Below are 22,831 nucleotides of genomic sequence, written 5' to 3'. Positions count from 1 at the left end.
GTCTACTTCCTTTGCTAAATTAAGGAAGTTTTCCTTCATTTTTTTTTTTTTTTACACAAGTTTTCAATTTCTTGCTCTTCATCTTCTCTTGGCACCCCTATGATTCTGATGTTGGTAGGTTTAAAGCTGTCCCAGAGGTTCCTAAGCTTCTCCTCATTTTTTTCAATTCTTGTTTCTTCATTGTGTAGTGGTTGACTGTTTATTTTTTTGTTATGTCCCAAATCGTTGATTTGAACCTGGGCTTTCTTCCCTTCACCGTTGGTTTCTTGTGGATTTTCCTTCATTTCACTTAGTATAGCCTTCACTTCCTTCCTTATGCATTTGCTGTACTCAAGCATGTCTGTCAAGTCTGTGAGCATTGTTTCACCAGTGTTTTGAACTCTGCATCCGTTAGGTTGGCTATCTCCATGTCACTTAGTTCTCCCACTGGAACCTTGATCTGCTCCCTCTTTTGGGCCATACTTTTCCATCTCCTCAATTTGACAGGCTCCTGTGTTTGTCTCTGTGTCTTAGATAGAGCTGTTGTACTTGTCCAGATAAGTATTGCTTCTTTATATCTTTGCTTGTTGGACTTTCATGAAGTTCAACTTTCTGGTAGTTCTGCTTGCTTTTTGTTTTGAGGTAGGTGTAATCCTTCTTATGGTTGTGGAAGGAGGGAAACCATGCTTACCTACACCTCTGTCTTGGCCAGAAGTCAGAAATGGCATTTTAGAGATTGAAGCTCAGGTGGTTTCAGAAAGCACAAAAAAGTTGCATGAACAAGTGCTTCCAATTCCTTTGACATCAAGTCCTGTAGCCTGGCCTTTTCTCTTTCAACTGTTCTTATGCTTCCTGGAATGTTTGTATGACCAGTTGACTGAGGAGAAAATAACTCAAGCCTGGTTTATGGATGGTTCTACACAATCTGCCAGTAGATGGCTGCAGCATTACAGCACCACTGACAGGTGACCCCTAGGACAGTGGCAAGGGAAAACTTTCCAAGTGGGTAGAACCTTGAGCAGTACAACTGATTGTCTATTCTCTTTTATTTATTTTACTTATTTTTTTACTTATTGGTTTTAGAAAGAGAGGAGGGGTGGAGAGGTCAAGAAAAAAAGAAAAAGAACTAATGGAAACAGACAGCAGTGTGGTGACTGTGTGGGACATGGTAGTATAAGAGGGATAAATGGTAGTGGAAAAATACAATAAATAAACAAACAAACAAATAAATATAGTGGTGTGGTTCATTGTTCATTCTGATAGACCTGAGAGATGGCCAGAAGTATGGATCTACACTGATTCATAGGAAACTGCTAATGATCTGGCTCAATAGTCATGATTTGAAAAGAACAGGGTTGGAAGTTTGTTTACAGAGGTTTGGAGAAGAGGAAAGTGGATGAACTTCTCAGCAAGGTGTCCACTGCAGAGGAGACTCTCAGTATCCAAGTGGACAAAATTGTGTGATCTGTGAATGCCAGCCAGCCTCTTTCCAGGTCACCCCAGTGCTCGCTCAATGGGCCCATGAACAAAGTGGCCATCGTGGCAACAGTGCGTTATGCATGGGCTCAGCAGCCTGGCCCTGGCTGCTTCCAAGGGCTGAATCCGCAACAACAGAGAATCATACTGCCGCAGACATGGAACCTTGAAAGGTGTGCCACCCTGAACTGTCTGGCTCAGTTAGTTTGGCAATATCCTGAAGGGCGAAGTGTTGTGGGTTCGGTTCCCGGTTGGGGCCATGTAAGAGGCAACCGACTGGTATTTCTCTCACATTGATGTTTCTCTCCCTCTCTTTCTCCCTCTCTTACCTTCTCTCTAAAAATTAATTAATTATGCCCTAGATGGTGTGGCTCAGTGGATTGAGATCCAGCCTGTGAACCAAAAGTTCGCTGTTTCAATTGCTGGCTAGGAGACATGCCTGGGTTGTGGGCTAGGTCCCTGGTTCCCCAAAAGAGGTGCAAGAGGCAACCAATTAATGTTTCTCACACACATCGATATTTTTCTCCCTCTCTTCCCCTCTCTCTGAAAATAAATAAAATATTTTTTATAAAAAATATTTTAATAAAAATTAATTATAGTTTTAAAAAAGAAGGTGTGCCACTGAGGATTCAGCCCATCAGGAACGAAAGTTTGAGAAACTGCACCAGATATAGAACCCCAATTAGCCAGGATGTAAGCTGAGAGCAAGAGAAATAGGGAAAAGATAGTAGAAGGAAATTATAAAAATAAATTTTGAACTCCTGATCAGTTATAGAAATAAGCGTTACAGCCATGTATAATTTCTTCCTTAATTATATTATTTTATTATATATTAAAATATATTATTTCCTGCTTCTTCTCCTATACCCTTATTAGTTTATATAGCTATTATTTTAATGTGTGACTTTACAGTTTAGTCTCTGGGTCACAGAATATTCAAGTGGGATTATGACTTATTTAGAGAAGAAACTAACATCATTAATACTGTGGCTGTCATTTGGAGAAGATTATAAAGGCTGTTGGGACTTTGTGTCTTTCCCCTTTGGGGAGAGGGTGGGAGCATATGTTTTTTGAAGAATGCTGGCATTTTGTCAGACAGGAACGTAAAGTTGTCAGCATTGCTGATGGAAGTTCAAATACATATAGAAGAGTTTGTATTGATGCTGAGAAGCCAAAAAGGTGGGAGTGGGGAATATGCCACATCTGGCTTTGTGATACTAGCATGGGGACTTTGCAACCACATTTCTTCCTTGTCTTCTGGCTCTATTAGGTTCCCCCAGGAGTGACACTAGAGAATGACTGTGAGGCTGGAGAAGGGAACAGGGATCTTGCTCTTTCCTGTTTGCTTTCTGCTCCTCTTGCTCTCACCCAGCCTTGGTCCCCAGCTTGCCAACATCAGCTGATTTCCATCTCCAGCTCAGAAAAAAAGTCAGTCTCCGGATTTATGTGGCTGCTCTCTAAGCCTTAACAGTATCAGTGATAGCCATTCAGCACCCTCTCCTCAGAGTCTGATTTCCAGCTCTGCAGGGAGGGAGAAAGAAAGGGAGAGAAACAGCAACGTGCAAGAGATACATGGAATGCTTCTCGCATTCCCCTAGCCAGGGACCTGGCCCGCCACCCAGGCATGTGCCCTGACTGGGAATCGAACTGGCAGCCCTTCAGCTCACAGACCTGCGCTCAATCCAGTGAACCACACCAGCCAGGGATAGGTTTCTCTTTTTTAACTGTCTTTGTCTGGTTTTGGTATCAGGTCAATACTAGCTTCATAAAATGAATTGAGAACTGTTTCCTCCTCTTCTATTTTCTGGAAAAGATTGTGTAGAATGGATATTAATTCTTCTTTAAATGTTTGACAGAATTATCCAGTGAAACCATCTGGGACCAGAAGTGTTTTTATTTATTTTTTCTTTCCTGAATGAGGGATTTTAAATAATCAATTTCCTTAATATTTATAAGGTTATTCAAAATATTTATTTTATATTAGGTGAATTGTAGTAGTTTGTGTTTTTAAGGAATCAGCCCACTTCTATTGAAGTTGTCAAATCTATATTTAAGTTATTGGTAGAATTCCTTATTACCTTTTTCATGCCTGAAGGAAGAAGAAAGAGAAACATCAATGTGTGAGAGAAACATCAGTTGGCTGCCTCTCACACACCTCCAAGTGGAGAACTGGCCTGCATCCCAGGCATGTGCCCTGACTGGGAATTGAACTGGTGACCTTTCAGTTTGCAGGTCGTCACCCAATCCACTGAGCCACACCAGCTAGGGCCCTTATTTTGTTTTTAATCGATCTTTTCAAACAAGCAGTTCTTAATTTCATTGTTTTCCTCTATTATTTTTCTGCTTCCAATGTTCTTGATTTCTGGTCTTACTTTTAATTTTCTTCCTTTTGCTTGCTTTAGGTTCATTTTGCTCTTCTTTTTCTAGTTTTTTGAAGTGAGAGTTCGGGTTATTGATTTGAGACTTATTCTCTTTTCAAATGTGTGCATTTAGTGTATAAATTTCCCCTTCAGCACTCTTTTAGCTGCGTCTTGCCCATTTTGCTATGTTGTATTTTCATTGCCATTCAGTTCAGTGTATTTTTAAAAAATTTCCTTTGTAACTTCTTTCACCCATGGATTGTTGAGAAGTATGTAGTTCAGTCTCCAAGCACTGGGAGATTTTTTTTACTATCAGCTATTAACAAGGTGTTAAGCTAATGGATGTCAATATTGGAAAGGAGACCAAAGGGCTATATATTTTTACCTTTTTCTTGTCTCAATGGGAATAAAAACCACCCATCTGTATCTGGATGGCCAGCAAAACTGATGCCACTGCGGAGCTACCGGGGCTCTAGTGTCATCCACATGCCTTCTTTGCCAGTTGATGGTATCCATTTAAAACCAGAAGTTGGCAGAAAGCACTTAGCAGCATGTTTTCAATTTATGGCGCCATGCATGAGGATATACATTGGGCACTGCATGCAATTCTGCAACCAAAAGACTTTGCTCATTTGCTGGAACAAGCATCTCTGGTATGAACACCACATCAAGGGGTATGCTGGCCAGGCAAAGCACCATCCCCACAACTCTGGAAGAACTAAAGGCATTAGAGATTTGTGGAGAGGGGGTGCTGTTGGCTATACTTGAAGCCTTTTGGTGAAGGTGAGCTGGGAGAAACTGCAGCAGCATACTAGAAAGATGATGAGTGAGTCTCTCATCAATTTCATCCATGGTTTGTTGACAATTTTTGTTTCTCAAAATTTATTGCTATGGATCCAAGGGTAGGTTGAAATCACCCTCTGACCCTGATCACCTTTGTCTTGTCTCTCAAAACTCAAATTAGGAAGAAGGTGGGAAGATGTCCAGGGCTGACGATTACTCAAGCATAACAGTAGCTACTCAATTTCGGGCACTCTGGAAAAAAGCAAAGAAAAAAAAAAGAAACTAAAAACCTACTGTGTCAGTTGCTCAGTTAGCACTCTTTCCTAAAGGGAGTGATTTTTCAACCTGACCAACTTATAAGGGGGAGAAAGTAAGAAAGACATTGTATGTCCTTATGATAAAAGTGTAGAATGTTGAAAGAGGGATTGTAGAAACAGACTGGAGTAGGCAAGAATTTCAGGGACAAGAGGATCAGGATATCCTGCAAGGACAAGACTCTCAGCTAGGAAATACTTGGCAAAGGGCTCAAAAATCACAGACTGAGGGAATCTCAGAGGTGGGACCTGGGGAACGTATGTATCGATAACACTTCCTGAAACTAAATTAATCCTTGCCTTTTCTGGTAGGTCCTGGTGCTACTTATTCTGAAGCTTCCTGGGAAATGTCTCACGTCCCATGAACACAGATTGCTTGTATCTCAGTGAGCCTTCTACTGTTCATTCCCCTCCATGGTTCCCACAGAGATAGGCTCTCTGACTGGGGAACAACGTATGTCTTTACTTCTCCCAAGTGTCCCAGAAACCTGTTGGGGAGAGGCCTGCCGTGCAACTTAGAGACTCCCAGATTCTGTCCTCTGGAGGGAGTGTCTGTGGAGTTCCTGGAGAAAAGTCACCTGATTTGTTTACTCTGTGCCTTCTGAAAGAAAAAGGGGATGGCGGAGAGTGACCATCTCACTCTGTACTGGAGAAGCACCCCAAAAGCTGAAACAAATTGTTGCATCCTTTGGGGCCCTAGAGAGTAAGTATGCTAGTTAAATTCAAGATATAGAACAAATAAAAATAGTTTACTAAAAGGATAAGCCATAATCAAGTGTAAAACAATATCCTATGTCAAGAGCTCCAGCAAAAGGAATAAAACCCAATATACAAGAATTAGAAAAATAAGAGATAATTTTAATAAGATATTTGTCCCCTAATACTCTTACACTTCTAATGAAGAAGATGCTTTAATCTGCTTGGGCTGCTATAATAAAATACCATAGGCCAGATCATAAGCAGGGAGGAGGAGGGCTTCAACAATAGACCTTTATTTTTCTCAGCGCTGGAGGCTGAAAGTCTAACATCAGGGTGCTGGCCAATTTGGTTCCTGGTGTGAGTTTGCTTCCTACAGATGGCTGCCTTCTCACTGTGTGCTCCCACAATGTTTCCTGAGTGCTTCTCAGTGGAAGAAAACAGATTTCTAGCTTTCTCGTATCATAAGGGCACTAATCCCTTATAAAGGCCCCACCCTTATGACCTCATCTAAACCTAATTACCTCCCAAGATCTCCACCTCCAAATACCATTCCACTGGGATTAGGAATATGGAAGAACACAAACATTCAGACAGTAACAGAAGGTAAATTTGATAAAAATCATCAGCCACTGTACAGATTTGTATAAGAATTTAAAGAAGTAAATAAATCAACCCTGGCTGGTGTGGCTCAGTGGACTGAGTGCCGGCCTATGAACCAAAGGGTTGCTGGTTCAATTCCCATTCAGGGCACATGCCTGGGTTGAGGGCCAGGTCCTCAGCTGAGGACGCGAGAGAGGCAACCACACGTTGATGTTTCTCTCCCTCTCTTTCTCCCTCCTTTCCCCTCTCAGTAAAAAAAAAATAAATAAATAAATTTTTGAAAAGAAAAAGTAAATAAATTGATGGTTCCTTAACCTCTGCAACATTCTGAGGCCGGTACCATTGTCTGCAATAGTTTTTCTCTGTATCTGTCTGTGTTCTGCCTTTTTATTTTTTATTTTTTATTTCTGTTCCTCTAGCAGGTTAGTCTAAATTGTTTTCTTTTGCTTATGGAAAAAAGTGCAATATCTATGGCAAAAGACTCCTCAAGGGTTTTACCCTTTCCTATTCTTTTAAAAAAAATATTTTATTTATTTATTTTTAGAGAGAGAGGAGAGGAGGGAGACAAAGAGGGAGAGAAATATTGTTGCATGACAGATCAGTTGCTTCTCACATGACCCCAACCAGGGACCTGGTCTGCAACCCAGGCATGTACCCTGGCTGGGAATCGAACCAGTGAGTTTTCAGTTCACAGGCCGGTGCTCAATCCACTGAGCCACACCAGCCAGGGCTCTCCTACTCTTTTCTATAGTGACTTACAGGAAAATTTAGAGAGATATGTCCTGCCAGAGGAGAAATCTATGGTTATTCAGTATGTAGATGACTTGCTGGTAACCTCAGAAACTAAGAGCAATGGAAAACTGACACCGACTTTCTACAACTTCTCCATGTGTGCCTCAGTAGACACATAGAGTATTGCTGAACTGAAGTAAGATACTTAGGGCATCAGTTGCAGGCCATAGAGTATGATAGTCTAGGAGGCAGCCCACTTTGCAGATAAAACAGCCTACTACTGCTACTAAAAGAACAAAAACAAAAACATTAGACAATTTTGGGACTAGTACAGTGCCATCAGCAGTGGATTGATTTCAGCTTTTGCAGAGCAGGCCAAACCTCTGATGGAACAGTTGCATGAACTCTGGTTTGTCCCTAGACTGTGAAGAGGCCTTTGAACAACTCAAATTGGCTTCTAGTCTCTCCTCCAGCTTTGGGATTCCAAAATGTGAAAACCCCAACCTGATTCATCTGATATTCCTGTTCATATTGCACATTTGGTGATGTTTACTCATGGGTCATGTAATTGGGTAAAAGTGGCCCACTTAAGACTTCCTGTACTCTGGGGATTTCTCATAAGACCGTGGAGGTTCACACTTCATCTGGAGTTAGGCCTGCATAACCAGACTAGTTAATGGTAATGACTAGAGCTGCAATTCTTGCTTCTGAACTTAAAATGAACATATGTGTTATATTTATGATATATACATTATGTATAATATATAAATAATATATGTTTGGTGTCTGTCATACTACAGGGTAAATTTGAAAAAATAGAGAATTTCTAAATTCCAGAGGAACTGAAATAACTCAGGGAAAAATTAATAGTTGATTTGTCAGAGGTTTATATAGTAACTGCTCAGATACCAGTAGTCCCCTTTACCTGTGGTTTCACTTTCTGAAGTTTCAGTCAGTCATGGTCAACCATGATCCAAAAATATTGAAAAATTCCAGAAATGGACAATTCGCAAGTTTTAAAATGCACACCGTTCTGAGTAGTGTGATGAAATCTCTTACCTTCCCTCCTTGTCCCTTCTAGGATTTGACTCATTCCTTGGTCCAGCATCTCCACACTGTCTATGTTCCCTGCCCATTAGTCACTTAGTAACCATCTCAGTTATCAGATTGACTGATAAAATAAGCCACCCTTAGTTTACTTTATAATAACCCCAAAGTCATTCATATAACCTTTTTTACTATATACTGTTATAATTCTCTTTCATTATTAGTTATTGTTGTTAATCTCTTACTGTGCCTGATTTATAAATTAGACTTTATTATAGTATATGAAAACATAGTACTGTATCTATATATATATGGATAGTACCATATATATATGATTCGGTACTATTCGCGGATTCAAGCATCTACTGGGGCTCTTGGAACACATCCCTGCGGATAATAGGGGATGACTGTATAGTATTTTAGAGAGCACACAGGCCAAAAGGATGAAGTTTCTAAAGGCGAAGATCGTCCTGTTAGAGCTGCAAACATTGCAAACATAGAAGCCACTCCAAATACAATAAAAAGCTCTTGTTTGTTTAAAAAACAAAAACAAAACAAAACTCCACAGAAGGAAAGAGGCAAATGAAAGGGGTGCTACAAGAAGTTTGAGGCTGTGGAAATTTCCTAACAAAATCATTCCCTATTTGCCTGGTTCGTGTTGAGTAAAATACATCTGGTCCTGGCTGGTATGGCTCAGTGGATTGAACACCAGGCTGTGAACCGAAAGGTTGCTGGTTCAATTTCTAGTCAGGGCACATGCCTGGGTTGTGGGCCAGGTCCCTCTTTGGGGGGGGTGTGAGAAGCAACCAATCTCTCTCACAACAATGTTTCTCTCCCTGTCTTTCTCCCTTCCCCTCTCTCGAAAAATAAATAAAATCTTAAAAAAAAAAAAAAACCATCTGAGTAAGAGAGGAATTTTAAAAGCACTAGACGCTTCCTACACCCACTAAATAAATGAAATTATTTAAAACATATCAAAGAGATGTGTCATTTATCAGCAGAATTGTCTATAGGCCACTGCCAAGGTAAGCACAGGAAGTTTTCCCTAACCAGCTTTACTGGGAACCTGGTAGCAGCTGAATTTCATAGAACTAATACTTGTAAAAAGAAAGAGATTTTGTCTAGCTATGGTGTGTGTTACCTTGTTAGGGCCCCAAGTCTTGCCCTCTTCAAAAACCACTGCTCAGGCAATGGTAGAGTCTCTTAATAAGCATGACTCCTGCTTTTGGCTTCCCAGAGCATTTGAATCAGACAGAAAAAGTAGTTTTACGTCTACTTCCAGGCTCTAAGCACTCAAACTCTAAAATACTCATTGGCCAAAGTTCCATAACCTACTGTGTTAAGATGGTTCACATCCTTGCCACTCATCTTGTTAACAATTAGAGCGACACCTTTAAGCAAGTACTGTCCTAGCTCCCTTTGACTATGTGTGGGAGGCCTATGAATTTGGGTCTGAGCCCAAGTTCCATGACTGATTTAAATGAATCCTTCCACTGTCAGTCATGCTTGTCACTCCAAAAAGGTTTCTCTCAGCCCTGGCTGCTGTGGCTCAGTGGATTGAGCGTCGGCCTGTGAGCCAAGTGTCACTGGTTCGATTCCCAGTCAGGGCACATGACTAGGTTGCATGTCAGGTCCCCAGTTGGGGGCGCAAGTGAGAGGCAACCACACAGTGATGTTTCTCTCCTTCTCTTTCTCCTTTCCCCCTCTCTCTAAAAATAAATAAATAAATAATTAAAAAAAAAAAAAGGTTTCTCTCTTTCCTAGAAACCCTGAGATTTAAAGTTAGAAGAACCCAGAAGTATCACTCCAAAGACGTTTGCTTGAAATCAGTTGACTCAGATTTCAGCTACATAAAGGCCTTCCTAGAGGGAAGGTGGGCTGTTGCTGCCCTGCGAGGGACCCTTGCATGTGTTGCTGACCATTTATAGGGTCATCAGAGCAGAAGAAAGATCCAACTGGGTCCATGCTGCCCATGTGAAGCCAGCCCTTCAGGATGACTAGACTGCATTTCCCACGAAGGATTTTTCTGGAGTATCTGATATTGGCACTGAACGTAGGCTTGTTCTTATAGTGGTTGTGGAGAGCAGGATCACTAAAATGGCATTGGTCCAATCAAGATAGCCTAAAGTATATAAAACAAAGTGAAGTTACTCATGTCAACTAAAATGGCTTTCAGTAAACCATGACACTTTGGTTCAAGAGGAAAACTGCTTAAGTCACTCTAAGACACATCTGGCAAGGAGACACACTTAAGATATCTACTCACGTGGTCAGAGCAGACATGTCTGGCAAGGAGACACAGCTCAGATATCTGCCCATGTGATCAGAACAGCCATGTCTGCAGAGCGGGACCACCGACAGATAGGCTCTTGGGGAAATTCCACTCTTCCTAGCAGAGGTGTCAAGCAAAACAGCCATGTACCACCCATAGATGCTTGGACAAATTCCAAACATGGCATCAGGGGTGCCAAGACATTTATCAAAAAGGGGCGGAGTGCACCTCTTTCAAGGCATAACTGAGGCAGGTTCTAGACCACTGCTGAGACAGCCGGGCTCCACACCAAAGTGCTGCTCCATGCCACGCTGATCTCCCTTGGCATCGACCGCGGGAGGCTCTGCTCTGATGGACTGAGGACTTTGTCTGTCCTGCTGCCCACCTGGCTTTGGAGATCCTTCCTTGCAAGACGCTGACAACTACTCTGCCCACTGTGATTTCTCCCAGACCTGCTGACTGAGAGTCTGGGACTCGGATTTGTTATCCCCCATTGATTGCTGTATGAGTGTCACAATCCTCTTAGATTATTGATGTTCTACTTGGGGTGAACCTGCATTCAATAAAAGCTGAGTGAATAGCATAGTTACTGTGTGTGACCCTTGTCTGTTCCTTGGTGCTGGGCTGCTCAGCAAGCAGCTAGTGGAGCAGCTGCCCAGCTGATTTATAGGAATGACTATATCATGAACAGACACTTGTGACAGTGGACCAGATTGCCCTATTCACAGTGGTGGGTATTTGAATCATTATAAGAATTGCACTTACTGCCCGGGCTGATGTGGCTCAGTGAATTGAGTTCCAGCCTGCGAACCAGAGGGTCGCTGGTTCGGTTCCTGGTTGGGGCACATGCCTGGGTTGCAGGCCAGGTCCCCAGTTTGGGGTGTGCAAGAGGCAACCACACGTTGGTGTTTCTCTCCCTCTCTTTCTCTCTAAAAAATAAATAAAATCTAAAAGGAAAAATTTAAAAAAAGAATTGCATTTACTAACAAACACATAATTGGTTAAAAATTGAAATCAGATTGCTTGAAATAGTTTAATGCTGGAAAAAATTATTCCACCAAGCTTTCAGAGGCCCTCTGAGTCCAGCACCGATCAGCTATAAAAGAGCTCTAAGGCCCTAGCCAGGTGACTCAATTGGTTAGGGTGTTGTCCCATACACCAAAAGGTTTTGGGTTTGATTCTTGGTCAGGGCACATACCTAGGTTGCATTTTTTGTATCCCCAGTGGGGGCATGTACAAGAGGCAATCAAGGAGTGTGTGATTAAATCGGATGTTTCTCTCTCTCTCTCTCCCTTCCTATCTCTAAGCATATCCTCAGGTGAGGATTAAAAATTGTTGAAAAAGACCTCTAGCCCTGGCTGGTGTGGCTAAGTAGATTGAGTGCCGGCCTGTGAACCAAAGGGTCGCTGGTTCTATTCCCAGTCAGGGCACATGCCTGGGTTGCAGGCCAGGTCCCCAGTTGGGGGCATGCGAGAGGCAACCACACATTGATGTTTCTCTCCCTGTCTTTCTCTCTCCCGTGCCCCCTCTCTAAAAAAAAGTAAATAAAATCTTTTTTAAAAAGAGCTCCAAATAAATAAATAAGTAATAAAAAAGCTCTAAAATATCATTATTAGTTCAAAGTTACAGAACTATTTATATTTAAGGAAAAAATTAAGTATTGGAATCATGACTTCTGAAGAGATTAAAGGATGGTGTAGACAAGGAAAACATCTAATAGACAAACAGAAATCTAGCACTTAAAGAGAGATACTGCAGAATACAGGTCTAATGTCACTTGATTAACTTTAGGAAAGAAGTTCTCCCAGTCCCAATATAGGTAGATAAGCAAAAGTTGACTGTTGTTCAGGGAGATGTAATTGACTTGACTTTATAATAACAAAACTATTGTTTTGGAATGATGCAAGAAAAAAAATGACCCATAGACTAAAAACAAATATTACTGTGTACATCAAAAACTGGAAGTTCTGCCTTGGCTGGTGTGGCTCAGTGGATTGAGTGCCGGCCTGTGAACTAAGGGGTTGCCGGTTCGATTCCCAGTTGGGACATATACCTGGGTTGCGGGCTGGGTCCCTGGTGGGGGTGTGGGAGAAGCAACCACACACTGATGTTTCTCTCCCTCCCTTTCTGCCTCCTTTCCCCTCTCTCTAAAAATAAATAAATAAAATCTTAAAAACAAACAAAAAACTGGAAGTTCTATTGGTACCCATGAAATGGTGCTTCATAATAAGACTAGATGATGGCCATGATTGTTGTTTAAAAAAAATTCAACGGAGTAAACCATTAAGATCTAATTGTCTTTCTTAAACAGTTACTGAAACAGGAGCATCCTATTCACAACTAGAAGGGCTCTGGAGGTGGGCGGTGGGGGATGTTTACAAAATGAATGGTTGTTGGAGAAAGAAGGTTGGGGAAAGGGAGCTATTAACAAAAGAAAAGAAGGGATTATCTTGGGGCCCTGGACAACATCTTTTTGGAGGGAAAGAGAAAGATAAGGGTTTTTATCATGCAGATTGCCTCTTCATTCTTTTCGTTTTTTAAAAAATAAAATTCTTTTTATTTTGCTATGTGTGTAACTTTAGCTGTCTGGCACATATACTTTTCTTTTCTTTCCTTCCTTCTTTTTTTTTTTTTTTAATACATATACCTTTCTGACTGTTAGAGTGGTCAGTGAAAGAATTCACAGAGAGAAGGAAGTGCAGAGAGTAAAGGTTTTATTTTCACTTTCCCAAGGGAGGGGAAGGGCGAAGTGCAGAGATATGCACCAGGCCCGAGGGGTTAGGGCTTTGGGCTTTTATCGGGTAATGGGGGTGGTTGTAGAGTAGGATGTTTCAGTTTGGCTGCAACTTGTTTCGATGTTATCTTTGGGTGCATGGTCTGGTCAGGGTCGCTGTGGTCTGGTATGTCCTGTTTCATAAGTTCCCGAGCCTCTGCGTCTTCAGGGTGCTTCCAGTAATTTCCTAGTCCTGAGGATAAAGGCTCATAAAACAATTAGGGTCAGTCATGGTTTAAGGGGTCCACGTAGCTCTGGCAAAGAGGACCTGAGAAAGTGGCTTTTGTTCTATTACTGACCATCTTTTTTTTTTTTTTTTATCATTTGTATATTTTATCCCCTTTATTCTATTTGATGTTTTAATCCTGAATTCCATGTTACTTGATACTAACATAAAATATGGATATTGCCTTGCCTGTGTTCTTTGGTTTGTGTTGCATTTACTTATTGCTTTTATTATCCCTGTTTCTTTGAAATGTGTTTCTTCTAAATAGCATACATCTGAGTTTTTCTTTTAACCTAATATGATGGATAGTAAATTTCAATAGGTGGTTTTATGTTATTACATTTACAATAACTAATGCATCTTATTTCGTTGTTATATGGATGTATATATAATAAATGTATTACTCTATATTTATTTTCGCTTTCTTCTACTTTTCTTATTTACTTGTTCATTTTAATTAAAAGAAAATTTTCACCCCCACACCCCTCTCCTTTGGCAACCACAACTTGTTCTCTATGTCTATGAATCTCTTTTGTTTGTTCGTTATTTATTTTGTTTTGTTTTAAGATTTTATTTATTTTTAGAGCGGAGGGAATTGAGGGAGGAAGAGAGGGAGAGAAACATTGATGTGAGAGAGTAACATTGATCACTTGCTTCTCACATGCCCTCAACTGGGACCCTGGCCTGTAGCCTAGGCATGTGCCCTGACCGGGAATCAAACAGGAAACCTTTTTTTCGCAGGCCAGTGCTCAATCCACTGAGCCATGGCTTTATTATTATTATTATTATTATTTAGTTTCCACATTTAAATGAGGTCAAATGGTATTTGTCTTTCTCTGACTTATTTCACTTAGCGTAATGCCCTCTTGGTCCTTTTCTTCTTCCCGAATAATGAAGAGGCCCACGTGAAAGACTATCCCACTGGTGTTTGACCAGTAAATTACAGACTGGTTGATTAAGATTATGTTTCTGGGAGAGGTTGAAACTGCAATTAGATCAAGTATCAAAACTAAGTTTGGCTCTGGCTGATATGGCTCAGTGGATTGAGTGAACGGGGAGGTTGCCAGTTCGGTTCCGGGTCAGGGCGCTTGCCTGGGTTATAGGCTGGGTCCCTGGTTGGGATGTGTGACAGGCAACCGATTGGTGTATCTCTCTCACAGCAATGTATCTCCATCACATCGATGTTTCTCTTCCTCTCTTTCTCCCTGTCTTCCCTTCTCTCTAAAAATAAATAAATAAAAATCTTAAAAACAAACAAAAAACAAAATAAAACTAGGTTTGGTGTCATGGACGTTTAACACAAAGGACTCCATTAGGGGCCCATGATTTTCTCTGTAAATGTCTGTATTTCACATTTGAGACACATTATTTGAGAAAATGGAACAATTACTGAAGGGCCTAAATTATCATGTAAATATGATGATCTTTATATATTTGATAACAACTCAGTATAAATTTATTGGACCTTACAAGCAAAACTCAGTTAAAAACTTAAACTACAAAACTTCAGCTAAGCTACTCTAGACTTGGATTGTATAAGAACTTAAAAATAATACTCAGTTAACCGTTTGAAAGCTCGAGTAATAAAAATGTCACAACAGATAGTAAAATTCATGTATGATGAAGAAAAATGTTCACAAATCACTTACCAAGAATCTGATTTAAGCCTCAACATAAGCATGATATATTTAAAGGTTATTTTCCCAAGGCAAATACACTGAATTTTAAAATTCATCTTGTTGTAATTCTGCGTTGTTTTGCTTTGTATTTTACTTGCTGGCTATTTAAGCATCTGCACCTTGCCCAGAAAAAGGTGAAAACAACAAAGGAGAGAATTAATATTGTAAAGTTACCATTATTTCATAATAATACAGGGAAGTGATTGTAAGGACAAATACGAATTAGAAATAAGAGCCTTAATTCTCCATGTAGAAAATAAGGCAGGAGACTTTCCCCTCTCAACTTTTTCATGCAGAATTTCCTCCTTTGTCTTTTCAAGTGTATGTAAATCTTTTTAATGGTAAATAAGCTTTGGGCCATTCTCACAACTTGGGAATGTTTCCTCCCCTCAGGGACCTGGAAACATCTTTTTTGAAATGTAATCAAGGGAGATACCTCCAGACATCCAGTTTCCTGGGAGGAGATGGGTCTGACTTAAACATCCTTTATTGAAATGGCAAGTATTACACCCGGCTCTGTGGAGGGTGAGACTTCTCTGTGTCTTTGCACCGTTTCAGGTGGTGGCTAGTCATGCACACCATCTTCTGCTTTCATGCTTATTCAGTGATTCACTTGTTTTCTACATTTTCTGTTTTTTGTGGAGAGGTGTTCTGATTACCTCAACACTTCACAGCAATGGGGAAAGGGCAATTTTTCACTAATTGGATCTGTATCAACTAAATATTAAGAAGGAGGGAAAAATCTAAGTGAACTTTTATGGAAGTATAACATACAGAGAGAAAAGTGCAAAATCGTAAATATACAACTTGATGAATTTTCAAGAAGTGAACATATCCGTGTAACCAAGAACCCAAGTCCAACGCCTAAGAAGCCCTAGAAGCAAAGCAGAGTATGTGACCCCCAAATTGGCCACTTTGCCAAATTGATTATTTTGAATCAAAGTCAGGTAAGAAACAGCAGGTGCAAGAAGGACCCCCCTTTTTCTTCCTGAGAGCAGGAGATAAAACTCCCCCGTGAAAATTGCCCTTCCTGTATCAGGAGGAAGGATATTCTTGTCACCAGAGATGGGGAACTGGAATCCTGGAAATCTGTACAAAATTGTTAAATTCATCCTTATATTCCTAGTTACTTCACCACTGACCACACCTAACCCAGCCTCTTTTGTCTTGTCAATTTTTCACAAATTCATCATTTCTTTGTCTAAAAGGTATAAACACTTCCTACTTTGGTCACGTCTTTCGATCTCCATTCTCTTTTGAAGGCTGTTGTGTACATGTGAAAACTTAATAAAATGTGTATGGTTTCCTCCTGTTAATAATGTCTTATGTCAGTCAACTCAATTCTTAGGCCTAGCCAGAGAAAGACCTAAAGAGGGTAGAGAATTCCCCACCCCCCCTGCTACCCACACCTCTTTCTAAGGACAGAGATGCATTTGCAAAAGCGGCCTGGGTGGTGGAGAGGGTAAGTGGGGGGGAAGGGCAGGAACCAAAGACAAAGTTGTTTGGGGACTACAGCCAAGATCTGTGCAAGAGATGGCGGAATTGGAGGCTGAAAGGAGAGGAGGGGTGAGTTCTCCCCAGTCAATCACAAGATTAATTTACTCAGGGAAGCAATTGTGAGCTGGCTTGGAAAATTTCCAATGGCCCCCTTACAATTTAAGAGGCAAGTCCTGATAAAGATGAGCAAATGCTTCCATCCTCAAAAGTGGACAGTTGTAAAAGTGAGAGTATGCTTCCATCCTCAAAAGAGGACAGTTGTAGAAGTGAGAGTAGTGATAATATCCCCTCCACAGAAACTCAGTGTGCATTTTACTCCTGGAAGGAACTGTGATCTGATCCTAAGAATTTCCAAAGGCTTCCTTTAAAATTTAAAAGTGCCCGAGACCCTGCTAATCTAAAAACAGAAGGCCAAAGTGAGAGGCAACAAGCATTTATTCTGAACTCACTGATTCCAGCAGAAGCCCAAATAGTGTTCCGACTAAGAGTCAAAAGTGATTGGTATTTATGAGATGGGGAAGGCGAACGATTGCAGCCACAGGAAGGAGGCATTTCTATTGGTGCAGATAACATAACATAGTGATGTTTGTGCTAAGCAATGTTTTAAACTTTCAGTCCAGTAGTCATAATATCTGCTTTCTTGTTATGTCCGCAAACTGTTCTTTAGGATGCAAGGTTGCCCAAGGCCCCGTCCAAAGGTTATTTTGCCCTGTTTTAACATTGCAAAGGTTTGACGCATAAGATATGCAAGGCAGTTCCTCTGGCAGGGCAGCTCCGTCTTTAAGTGGCTCCATTTATGTTATTTTTTTTTACAACCCAGTAAGTATAAGCAAATGCCCTGCCCCCAAAGGTACTTGCATGTCAATGCAATGTAGTTTTTAGAGGAAGAGAGTACTTCGGTAGACTTCCTGGCTTTGTTAAAAACAACAGTCAAAAAAATTAACCTGGCCTGGCCAGGTTGCTCCTCAGTGGATTAGAGCCTTGTTTGATGCGTCAAGGTTGCAGGTTCTGTCCCTGGTCAGGGCACATACAAGAATCAACCAATGAATGCATCAATAAGTGGAACAACAAATCCATGCTTCTCTCTATCTCTCCCCACTTCCTCTCTTTCCCTAAATTAATAATAATAATTAAAAACTGGTTCTGTAATTAAAAAACAAAACAAAACTGGTTCTGTAATAGAAAAAGTAAACCAACCTGGACCTTGTAATAAGACCCTAGAAAATGTTCCTGAGCATCTTCAGCCTGGAAGAGTCTCCTTTTTGGAAAAAACACCTCAATGGCTGCTTGACACTATACACAAAATCGATTCCAGGGGTGTTGTAAATCTAAAAATAAAAGGCAAAACAAAAAAGCTTGTAGAAGACAATAAGAGAACATCTTCATGATCTCTCAGGGTTGGGAAATATTTTTATATTATTAATTGATTAATTTATTTAACTTTTTTTTTTATTTTTCAATTACAGTTTACGTTCAATATCATTTTGTATTGGGGAAAGATTTCTTAAACGGGACACAAAAAGCACTAACCATAAGGCAAATATTGATAACTTAGTGTTTTCTCAGCTTGGCCAGCACTAAGCCAATCTATTATACCTCATAGATCCTCACTGTCCCTCCACCACCCGACCCCCACAGTGTGGCTTCTGCTCTGTCTCCATTGTCTTTACCCCAGACCTTTAAGCTCCTGTTTTATGCAAGGCATGTAGCATTACTACTTCAGGATGAGTCCCTTACCTATGGAAGTGTACTTTGTTTTCAATGTTTTCTAAAATGTGCTGCCCCTTGGCTGGTTTGCTATGCTTGCTGCCTTTTAATTGCACATATCCCTCTACGTGGTTTCTGTTCCATCCCTTCCCAATGTTCCCCAGGTCCTATTGCTCTTGCTGTGTGCAGGGATGTAGTTGTCCCACTTCAGAATAAACCCCATACTTAGACAAAGTACACTGCTCTTATCTGGGATATGAGAGAGTGGGGCAGCTCATGATTTACTCTGCATGCCTGTCGCCTGCAAGCTTCCATGAGAATTCTGCCTTGGGAAGCTCTCACAACTTGCTTGAGGCTGAGGATACCTGTCTCCGAGTTTTGCTGAAAATGCTTTTGTGAGATCACCAGAACAGTCAAAGCACTGTTTCTCACAACCAGGTTTATAATGTTCATATTCTTTTAAAGGAATGAATATTAAATTTTAGCAAATGTCTTACAAAACCTACTGATGTGATCAAGTAATTTCTTCTAATTTGCTGAATAATGTCTTCTGTGAAAAGATTTCCTGACATTGAACCAATTTTGTATTTCTGGGCTAGACCCTATTTGGTCATACATAATACTTGATTCTTTGTTATATTGCTTGGGGTTCACTCGCTTATCCTTAAAGAAAATTTTTTTTTTTTTCCCGGTCTCAGTCTGTTCTCAGAACACGCTCCATCACCTGGTTTCCAGAACTGATTGCGCAGTGGTCTCGTCATCATCGACCAGGGCTCACAGTTACAGCGGAAGAGGCCTTCCTAAAGGTCCCTCATCTCTAGCCTAACCCGTTGCTCCTCATCTCATCTCCCCGTCCCCGGTTCCCTGGCCCCACTTCGCCTGACACGTTCTCATAATCCTTTTAGGCTCCGGGCAAGCAGCGCCGCCAGCCACAGGGCCCAATCATATAAGGAAAATACTCGGGCTCATCGGGGGCTGCATCCGGGACCGGGGGCACCCCTGCCCTACGACCCTCCCCTCGTTGCATCCCTCCCACACCAACCTCCCCGCCCCCATCCTGCCACCCAGACCCACAGACCACCAAGCTCCCTGAGCCTCAGCCCATTGTCTACTCAAAGGTCCACCGCAGCCCCAGAGCGGCTCAACTAACCACCACCCACAACTCCTTTAAAGAAATTTTTTTTGCACTTTTATTCAAAAGTGAAAATTGTCCATTAGTTTTGCTCTGTACTCTTTAGTAGGTTTAGGTATCAGGTTTATTGTTGGCTTTATGGAAGAGCAAAGATCAAGACTAGGTAACTCACCCCTGAAGAAGATGAATGAATGGGGGCTTGCCTATCAAATAACAAGATTTACTATAAAGCTATGATAATCAGCAAAGCCTGACATTAGTATAAGGGTAGACAAATTGGCCAATGGGATGAAGCAGAGAGCCTTAAACAGACTCCTCAAAGACAAGATGTTCTTTTAATATGTGGCACAAGTGGCAAATCAGGGAAAAAAGAGGGAATCATTCAACAAAAGGAGAAGGAAATACCCTGGAATCACTCCTTATCTGCAGGGTGTTGTTCCAAGACCCCCTATGGATGCCTAAACCTGTAGATACACAGATGGGTCTTTTATATGTTGCTAGTGGGAGTATAAATTAGCAGGACCACTTTGGGAAAAAAATTAGGCCTCATCTGTCAACTTGAACATGTGCATATCTTCCACTCTCGGGCACATATGTAAGAGGAACTCCCATAGGTTGCACTAGGAGGCTTACGCACAAAAGTTCACAGCAACAAACTGGAAACAACCAAAATGCCCTCAACGGAAATGACAGCATGGGAAAAAAAACCTTAGTTATATAATACTGAGGAGCGAAAAGCAAGTCCCAGAAGACTGCAGATAAGATACTTTTTGCATAAAGTTAAAACTATGCTAAACTGAGAACATATAATTTTAGGCATACAAAAATATATAATAAAGCTATGTAAAAAAAGTGGGGTGTAAGCAACCCAAGTGTCTTTTGACAGATGACCAAATAAACAAATATGGCCTGTCCATACAATGGCTTGTTATTCAGCCATAAAAAGGAATAAAATTCTGACACAGTTACAAGGATGAACCTTGAGAACATTATGCTAAGTGAAATAAACCAGTTGTAAAATGACAAATATACAATTTCATTTATATGAAATATCTAGAATGGGTAAATTCAAAGACAGAAAGTAGACAGAGGTTACCAAAGCCCAAAGTAGGAGAATGGGGAGCTATTGCTTAATGGGTACAGAGTTTCTATTTGGGGTAATTAAAGGGTTTTAGAAATAGTGGTGATGGTTGAATATTGTGAATGTAATTACTGCCTCTACATTGTACTTAAAATGGTTAAAATGGCAGATTGTGTGTTATATATATCATAGCACAAATTTTATTTTTTTAATTTTTATTATATTTTTATTTTTTGGTTTTTCAATTACAGCTGTCCCATTTCCCCCCCATTTCTCTCCCCCACCCAGCCCAGTCCTTCTCCCGCAATCATATCCCTCCCCGTTGTCCATGTCCATGAGTCATTTATACCCGTTCTTTGACTAAACCCTTCCCTTACTTATCCCCCTTCTCTCCCTCCCCCCTCCCCCCTATTGACTGCTATTCTGCTTTTTGTTCTATTTAGTTCGTTTGTTTGTGTTGTTCTTTAGTTTCCTGTATTAGGTGATCGTATCACAAATTTTAAAAGCAAGAGAATGATAAATCCAGATGCAGGCTATTGGGCACTGTGGGGTGTGGAGGAACAGGGGTGTCAGGACAGTATATATAAGTTACTGGTAATGGCCCCATGCCAGGGTTGGATGGTGGCTTCACAGTTGTTAATGAGCTTATTTTAAAAATAAACAAAATGGAAGCAGGCCTTGAATGGACTAATTTGGTGGATAATAAGTAATCTGATTTTGCGTATCTGAATTAAAAAACAACAACTAGGAAAGCAAATACCCATGTTCCCATGAGTTAGGACATGTTCTCACATAGAACATGAGAATCCCCCTGGGCCTCCCATTTGCTTCCTTCTTGTCATCGTCAACAAGATTTCTTTTCAGTTTTGCAAAATGGAATAACAGAAATAGATCATTACAAATATTGTCAAGTGATCTTTGACAAAATCAGCCAAGGCAATTCAATGGAGAAAGGACAAACTTTTCAACAAATGGTGCTGGAACAACTGGATGTCTGTATGCAAAAATAAAGAAATAAATAAACAAACAAATAAATCTAGACAGATCTTATCTTTCACAAAAAATTAACACAAAATGAATCATAGATCTAAATGTAAAATGCAAAACTAAAATCTCAGAACATGATGACGTAGAAAATCTAAGTGACCCTGGGTTTGCTGATGACTTTTTTGGATTCAATGCCAAAGGCACAACCCATGGAAGATGGAATAGCATACACAAAGCTTATAGTCACATTAGGAGAGGGCAACGTTGTCACTCTGGGATGACAGAAGGCTCCCCAGAGAAGAGAAGCTAGACAGACTTTTGCAGTCATGGTCTGGCTTCAGTGTCCCTGGGAGTTCCCTTTTTGGGAAGCCAGTGGGCAAGGTCATGAGCAAGTACTGGGAGACAGGGTTCCCCAGTCGGGCATCTGGCAGGGCTGGAATGGAAACCAGAGACCTCACCGCCATTGGAAAAATAAGAGAATGGGCTCCTGGCCTCTTTGCAGCAACCAGGAATGGCTTGAAGTAGAACCCTCTGTGGGGTGACCTGGTGCCCTCAGCAGATGCAAGGCTTCAGGGCATGGAGGGAGAGCAGCACAGCCATGACAGGACAAGTTCAGAAAAGAACCTGGGCCAGGTTAACCTTGGCATTTGGTTTTCAGATTAAAGAATGCCACAATGGTCACAGTGATCATGGTGGTGACAGCCCTCACCATGTCTGTCTCTTGAGCACCCTGTTCTGCTCCAGACACACTGCCTACCACTCCTCTTACCCTCTTACTGCACTGGGATGTCCCTCCTCTCTCTTCTTCATTGCTGAGCTCAGGTCAAAGTCGTTTTCCCTGTATCAGCTCTTCCTGACTTCCTTCCCACATTCTCAGAGGTCTTCGTATTTATTAGGGTTTTCTGATCAAAGGAAGAAACTGAGTCTAACTTAAGCAAGAAGGGGGATGTATCTGGCATGATGCTGGATAGAGCAATAAATTGGTGGAATGTCTGATCAAGCGGGGCCTGGGATGCACAAGTATGACCTGTTAAGACCTGGACTGCAGTGCAAGCTGCTCTGCTGCTAGTCATGATGTGACTACAACCAACCAAAGGTGCAAGAGAGGTATCTGTTAATGATAGATAATCATGCTGTGCCAAGTCTGTGAGAAGCCTCAATAGAAGGATCCCAGCACAGACTCATAAAGGTTGGGAGCAAGGCCAAATGAGAGATACTCACCACTCAGAAAACAGTTGCTATCATGCTACTGGCTTGTGGTAGACTTAGAGCCTGACCATGGGACATCGAATGTCTCTGCGACTAGAGCTGCTGGTCATGAGCTAAGTACTGGCAAACCCACTGAGTCATGTGGCCAGGCAGGCAGAATAACAATCCAGTGGAGATGGCACCTTCAGGACCAACCCAACTGGGACCAGATGCTCAAGTCTGATACATGGACAGGTAATCCAGATGCCAGGTCCTTTGCCTCCATCACTCTGGTACTC

General features: G+C 41.2%; 2 non-coding genes across 2 annotated transcripts; both read right to left on the bottom strand.

Annotated features, from left to right (window-relative positions):
- Positions 1-18,833: 18,833 nt before the first annotated feature.
- Positions 18,834-18,914, bottom strand: LOC149991240 (small Cajal body-specific RNA 18). The gene has a single exon (XR_016508782.1).
- An 83-nt stretch (positions 18,915-18,997) lies between these two features.
- Positions 18,998-19,139, bottom strand: LOC149991239 (small Cajal body-specific RNA 17). Its single transcript, XR_016508814.1, has one exon.
- Positions 19,140-22,831: the final 3,692 nt, after the last annotated feature.

Source organism: Furipterus horrens, unplaced genomic scaffold (assembly GCF_987537825.1).
Source record: "Furipterus horrens unplaced genomic scaffold, mFurHor1.1.pri manual_scaffold_17, whole genome shotgun sequence".
Classification (NCBI taxonomy): domain Eukaryota; kingdom Metazoa; phylum Chordata; class Mammalia; order Chiroptera; family Furipteridae; genus Furipterus; species Furipterus horrens.
Note: the sequence above shows the minus strand (reverse complement) of the source record. Positions and strands in the feature narration are given on the sequence as shown.